Consider the following 7,727-nt stretch of genomic DNA (forward strand, 5'->3'; position numbering starts at 1 on the left):
CATGGGGCCTGAACTTTGGGCCTGGGCACTTTCCCTCAGCTCTTCAGCTCAAGGCTAGCTCTCTACCACTTGAGCCACAGCGCCACTTCCGGCTTTTTTCTTTTTGCTTATGTGGTGCTGAGGAATCGAACCCAGGGCCTCAGGCATGCAAGGCAAGTGCTCTACCACTGAGCCACCTTCCCAGCCCTACAGAAACTATTTTTTTTGGCTGCACTGAAATCTTTCATTATTCATTAGGAGAGGGGTACTAAAAATAATCTTGTTCATTTGTGATTTTGTTCACTCATATGGGCTGGTCATGTGTAAAATGAAGGTTTGAATTACAGTACTTTCTCTCAGATTTTGTGATCTCATCTTTCATTTTAAGTTGCCTTGCATTTCACAATTGATTTCTGCTAATTCTTGTAAGGAATTGGGGTCCTGAAATAACGTAGGAAATGAGCATTTGAGATGAGTCTTCAATTATTTTCTAGATTCACTGTGTAAAATTTAAAATCAGCACATATAAATATAAAATATATAAGTATATATAAAATAATAATTGTTTTACATTATTGTGTTGTGGTTAGGGAATCAAAAGCAACTCTGTTTTAAAGTATTATTCCATTATCTCTATCTCAGTTTTTGGTAGAGTTAGACTTCAAGCTTTACCATTTGTAGATTTACAGCCTAGAGGCAAGAGGAAACAATATGATTAAAACATTACCAATTTAAGGCCTAATATCAAGGAGAAACATATGGCCTTCTTCAGGACCTATGGAAATATTTGGTGATAGAAAATCAGTAGTGTAAATTCCTGCCAGGTTGGATGATGGACAGGCTAGAACAGTAGGTAATCATGCATATGAACAATTTTTTCACCTTCTTGGCTTTAGCTACTTTTGAAATGATAAGTATAATAAACAATTATATTTTGATAAAATACCTTCCATTCCGAACAATTCGGTCTGAACTGTTCATCTCTCTATGATTCCTTGTAACTAAGATTAGTTTTCTTCCAGTAAGAAAATCTATGCTGTCAGGGTAAGATATTCTGGTTGGTCTGTTCCTACACGGAAGAAGGGTAAAGGTTCAGGTAGACATTTGTCCCAGTAAGACCTTATTTGGGAAATTTTAAGCTGCAGAAGTTTAGAAGTAGCTCTTAAGCAAGACTTACTTTGAATCCATTAGCTCTACAAAGCTAACTGAGTTGATAAATAAGTATTGAAAAGCCATCACCTTTGGACTTAGCTGAAAAGGTTTCAAAGTATGATGAAATTTAAAATGAAAATGACAAAATAGGCATTGACAAAAAAATTGTAAATGTGAGTAATCGACCAAACGATATGTTTTTTTCCACAATACACAGATTTTTAGAGTAATAAGATCAATAGCATTTTTAGGAACAAAAAGGGTTCCTTGTTACAAATAATGAACCATGGATAGATGCCTGTATAAAGATTAAATCATTAAGTACTTAAATTTAGAGGGTACTACATGCTTCAGAAGCAGGTCTACCCAAATTACAATACAGAGATTAACATGGCACTTGCACAAAGATGATATGAAAATTTGTGAAGTATTCCATATTTTTCATTCTTCTGATGCAAGAAATGAAAAACAGTTATTAAAAAGTTAATTACAAAAAACAAGTGTAACAATACATGTAATTTATAGAATTAAAGGTTAGTTTGACATCAGTGTATTAATTCTTCACCTTAGAAAGGCCTTTACATAGCATAACCTTTACAAAACTTGAAATTAGATAACATTATAATTTTATCCCAAAGAAATAAAATAATATAAGGACCTAGGAAAAAAAGAAATCTTAAACTTCTTCTATATGCAATGCAATCTGAAATGACACATTTATTTATGAACCTATACATTATATAACAATGTAGAATTCCAACTATTATATCTAGGAGTGAATGAAATAGATTATGGATATTATACAAACATAGACATACTTTTTTCCAGAAAACTACGAGGAAAATCTTTAGTTTCTTTACTATGCATTTCAACAGATAAGTTAAAATTATTTCTGATTTAAAAAAATCACAAACTGCAGAAATCATTATAGATGAATACAAACAACTATTGAATACATTTTGACATCAAAGTCAGGCAATTCACTTCGAAGAATACCATGGAATCCATGAATTTTTAAAGTAAGATATTGCTGTTGCTTTGTATTTTGAAAAAAAAATTTAAGGGACACAAAGGATGGACTGGCATTTTTGAAATTTAAGAAACTTAACCAAACCCTTACGACTTAGGAGAACAATTAGTAGAGCCTTCCACAACTTCATAGAGGTAGTGATACATACTTATCTTTTTGGCAATATTAAATGCAGTTTCTTCCAAGTGGTTCTTCAGACCTGGTTTGATATAATGGTTCAACAGATTATCTTTTCTATTTCTATTCCCAGCAGCAAGATGCAAGGCAATCAAGAGGCCTTTAGTTTGGGTATTGGTATCTGCATCATGATGAATTAAGAAAGAAGCCACTCTAGTATTATTGCACATATAAGCACTGTGCAGGGTTGTCAGCCATTCAGAGTTATTGCATGAATATCTGCCTTGAGCTACCAACTCATGGACAATGTCTAAGTGTCCACTCTAGGCTTCCCAATGAAGAGGGGTATACTCATCCTCATCCCTAGTATTCATCTGGGTGGCCTTTTTGTAAAGTAGTCTACACAGCATAGTAAGCCGATTAATTTCAGCATCCCAAAGAATATATTTGCTTGAATCCTACTCCATTTTTTTTTCCTGCAATTGATACCGTTTCTCACTTTTTCATCTTGTTCCTTGTCTTCGTCAGAATTGCCTAACCAGAGACTTTGAGTGCAAATGGGAATGAGATGTCCATGTATTTCACCAAGAGTTCACAATGGTTGAACTGAGCATAAAAATCTGGTGAATTTCCTGCATATGTTTTTTCACCATGATTTATTTTCTCTTTTTCCATTTTTAATATTTTGAATTAATCTAACGGGATAGTAGGGAATTGATAGAGAGCAGAGGAAAGATTTTCCTCGGTATTCAAAGTACAGACTGAAAATGAGGACCAGTGAGGTCTTCATGTGCAGCTTATTCTAGGAATGAGAAAATAGGAAACAATGCCTTCTATGTCAATGATTTGGGAAATACCATGTTAGAGTGTGAAAGAATTCACTATTCAACATAAAGGCTTTAATAGCTTTCTAATAGCTTTGTAATGTTGGTAACCAACATTAGAAAAAATGTATAATGCAGTAGTAAAATAGAAGTCCTTTGTATGACTACCTAAATTCTTGTCTTTTTTTAATAGCTAAAAATTCTGAATTTTTAAAAAATTTTTATTGTGAACATACTGTACAGAAGGTTTACAACTACATGGGCAAGATAATGAATACATTTCTTATCAAGCATTGTAGCCTCCTCCTTTGTTTACCCTTCAGATCCCTTCCCAGCCTCCTCCTACCTCCCACCCAATCGTCCCCCCACACCAAAGTTGTAAAGTTCGTTTTCGACATTACAACTTGTACTGCTCATTGTTGCAACGGATCCATCTGTATCCTTATTTAAACGAATTGCTTTTCCCCATCCCCTCCTCAAATTATATCGACATCAAATACAGTGAAAGCAGGGGTTATATTGTGGGGGAGGGACATACAAAGCAACAAAGAAATAATCTTTTATATGTGTTAGAAACAAATGCATGAAAGGAAAAAAACCTTTTAAATACATATCTAAGATTTCATTTTCCTAACATCACCTTATCTGACCTTCTCTGATTGACTCATACATATACTAGATATTGAAAATAAGGGAAACCATGGGATCTATGTTTCTTTGGGCTTGGCTGACTTCACTTAATATAAATATTTCCAAGTCTTTCCATTTCCGAACAAATGCGGAAATGTCAATCTTTCTGATGGAGGCATAGAATTCCATTGTGTATATATACCACATTTTCTTGATCCATTCATCTACTGAGGGGCATCTGGGTTGGTTCCATATCTTAGCTATGGTAAATAATGTTGCAATAAACATAGTTGTGCTGGTAGGTTTAGTGTGGTCTTGTTTGTAAACATTTGGGTAAATGCCCAAAAGTGGGATTGCTGGGTCATAGGGGAGCTCTATGTGAAGTTTTTTCAGGAACCTCCATATTGCTTTCCAAAGTGGTTGAACAAGTTTACATTCCCACCAACAATGAAGTAAGTTTCCCTTCTGTCCACATCCACTCCAGCATCTGTTGTTGTTAGAGTTCTTGATTTTTGCCATTTTAACTGGAGTGAGGTGTTATCTCAATATTGTTTTGATTTGCATTTCTTTTATGGCCAGGAATGTTGAGCATTTCTTCATGTGTCTATTGGCCATCCTTCTTTCTTATTCAGAGAAGGTTCTCTTAAAGACTTTCGCCCACTTATATAATGGGCAGTTGTTTCTTTGAGGATTTATTGTTGGGGGAATTAATTTTTTGAGTTCCAAGTATATTTTAGATATGAGACCCTTGTCTGTTGTATGGCTAGTGAAGATCTCCCAATCGTTTGGCTTTCTATTGATCTTGCTAGCTATGCCCTTTGCCATACAGAAGCTCTGCAAATTTATGCAATTCCATTTGTCCAACCTTTCTTTGATTTGTTGTGTTTCCGGGTCTCTATTCAGAAAATTTGGGACTGAACCAAGGAGACCTAGGGTTTCTCCCATTCCATCCTCTAATGTTTTCAGAGTGTCTGCTTTGACTTCGAGGTCTTTGATCCATTTGGAGTTGATTCTGGTGTAGGGTGATACATAAGAATCTAGCTTTAGTTTTCTACAAGTAGTTAAGCAATTTTGTCAGCACCATTTACTGAAGAGGCTGTCTTTGTTCCATTGTATTGTTTTAGCTCCCTTATCGAAGATTAGATGGCTATAGGTCTGTAGGTTCATTTCTGGGTTTTCAATTCTATTCCATTGGTCCTGAGGTCTGTTCTTATGCCAATACCAAGCTGTTTTGATTACTATGGCTTTATAGTAGAGTTTGAAATTTGGTATTGATATTCCTCCAGCAGTGTTCTTTCCGTTGAGGAGCGTTTTTGCAATTCGGGGTCTTTTATTGTTACATATGAATTTTTGGATTGCCTCTTCTATTTCCTTGAAGAATGAGGTTGGAATTTTGATAGGTATCACGTTAAATTTGTAGATAGCCTTGGGAAGTATTGCCATTTTCACGATGTTAATCTTTCTAATCCAGGAGCATGGGAGGTTTTGCCATTTTTTAAGTTCTGTGTTGATTTCCGTTTTCAAGATTTTAAAGTTTTCATCATAGAGGTCCTTCACTTATTTGGTAAAGTTAATTCCAGGTATTTTATTTTTGTGGAGCTATTACAAATGGAGTTGCTTTCCTAATTTCAGCCACACTTTTCTCATTGTTGATTTTTGAGGGTTAATTTTTTACCCTGCTACTTTGCCAAAGTTTTGAATCAGCTTGAGTCATTTGGGAGTGGAGTCTATGGGATTCTTTAAATACAAGATCATGTTGTCTGCAAAGAGGGAGAGTTTTGTTTCTTCTTTCCCTATTTGGATCCCCTTTATGTCTGCATCTTGTCTTATTGCTGTAGCTAGGCATTCTAATACCAGAATGAAGAGAAGTGGAGAGAGTGGCATCCTTGTCTTGTTCCTGAGTTAAGAGGAAATGGCTTTAATTTTTCACCATTAAGTATAATGCTGGCTGTAGGTTTGTCATATACAGCCTTTATTGTATTTAGGAATGTCCCATGGATTCCTAATTTTTCCAATACCTTCATCATAACGGGGTGTTGGATCTTGTCGAATGCTTGTTCTGTGTCTATTGAGAAAACCATGTGGTACTTACTCATGCCCCTCTTGATGTGATGAATAATATTAATTAATTTGCGTGTATTGAACCAGCTTTTCATCCCTGAATTGAATCCTGTTTGATCGTGGTGTATAATTTTTTGGATGAATTGTTGAAGTCGGTTGGCCAAAATATTGTTGAGAAGTTTTGCATTAATGTTCATCAAAGAAATGGGTCTATAGTTCTCTTACTTTGATGAGTCCCTGCCTGGTTTGGGGATGAGGGTTTTGATGGCTTCATAGAATGTGTTCGATAGTGAGCTTTCTCTTTCAATTTCATTGAAGAGTTGAAGGAGAATTGGTGTGAGCTCTGCTTTGAAGGAATTGTAGAATTCCGCTGTGAAAACATCTGGTCCTGGACTTTTCTTTGCTGAAAGGTCTCTTATTGCTGTTTCTATTTCAATGCTTGATATGGGCCTATTAAGCTGGTTTAATTCATCTTCGTTTAGTTTTGTCATGTCAATATTTTCTAGGAAAAGGTCCATTTCTGTCAAGTTCTCAAACTTATTAGCATAAAGTTTTGAGGAGTATTCCCTTATAATGTTCTGAATCTTGGTTGTTTCCATGGTGATGTTTCCATTCTCATCTCTGAGTTTATTTATTTGGGTGTGTTCCCTTCTTTTTTTGATATATTTGCTAAGGGTTTGTCAATTTTTTAATTTTTTCAAAGAACCAACTCTGTTTCGTTGATTCTTTCTATAGTTTTTTTTAATTGTAATTCATTTAATTCTGATTTAATTTTAATTATTTCTTTCCTCTAATGGATTGGGGTTTATCTTGCTGCTCTTTTTCAAGGAGGTTTAAATGTGTCACTACATTGTTGGATTCAGATCTCTCCAGTTTGCTGATGTAGGAGCTCAGAGGTATAAATTACCCTCGGAGTTTTGCTGTGTCCCAGAGGTGCTAGTCATTTGTGTGCTCATTTTTGTTGAATACCATGAACATTTGAATTTCCTTTCTAATCTCTTCCATGAACCACTCGTGATTCATCAGTGTGTTGTTCAGTCTCCATGTGATACCGGACTTTCTTTGGTGGCTTTTGGTGTTGAGTTCTAATTTTATTCCTTTGTGTTCAGAAAGAATGCAAGGTATAAGTTCAATGTTTCTGATTTTAGACAAGTCTGCTTTGTGGCCTAAAATGTGATCTATTTTGGAAAATGTTTCTTGTACTGCTGAGAAAAACTTGTATTCTTATGCTGCTGGGTGAAATATTCAACTAGATATATCAACTAGATATTAAATCTAGTTGATATATGCAGTTGTTTAGGTCTGTAGTTTCTCTGTTGAGTTTTTGCTGAGTTGATCTATCTAGTGGGGAGATTGTTGTGTAAAAATCCCTAACAATTAATGTCTTTGTATTTATATGGGGATTTGAGGAAAAGTAGTGTTTCTTGGATATATGTGGGTGCACCATTGTTTGGCAGGTAGATATTTAGAATTTAATGTCGTCTTGAAGGAGAGATGCCTTTATTAATATGTAGCAACCTTCTTTATCTCTTCTCACGAATTTTAATTTGAAGTCTCTTTTATCTGATATTAGAATTGCAAATCTCGACTGTTTATGGGGGTTGTTTGCTTGGTAAATTTTGTTCCAACGTTTAACATTGAAAATGTGTATGTTTTTATGGGCAAGATGTGACTCCTGAAGGCAGTAATAGAAGGATCTTGTTTTTTAATCCAACTAGACAGTCTATGTCGCTTAATTGGAGAGTTCAGTCCGTTAACATTAAGAGAAAGGACTGAGAGGTATTTTGGAATTCCTGCCATGTTATCTACCTTCTTGGGGGCTGCAAAAACTGGGTTCTTCCTATGGTTCTTGGATTCTCAGTTTGGGTGCAGTTTTTTGGCCTTTATTGTGGTCTTGTTGGTTTTCTATGTGTAGGACATTTTTAAGAATCTTT

General features: G+C 35.2%; 1 pseudogene; it reads left to right on the top strand.

Annotated features, from left to right (window-relative positions):
- Window positions 1–1,476: 1,476 nt before the first annotated feature.
- Window positions 1,477–1,573, top strand: LOC138841351 (U6 spliceosomal RNA; annotated as a pseudogene).
- The last annotated feature ends 6,154 nt before the right edge of the window (window positions 1,574–7,727 follow it).

This window comes from Dipodomys merriami, unplaced genomic scaffold (genome assembly GCF_024711535.1).
Source record: "Dipodomys merriami isolate MVZ:Mamm:240054 unplaced genomic scaffold, mDipMer1.0.p SCAF_317, whole genome shotgun sequence".
In the NCBI taxonomy this organism is placed as follows: domain Eukaryota; kingdom Metazoa; phylum Chordata; class Mammalia; order Rodentia; family Heteromyidae; genus Dipodomys; species Dipodomys merriami.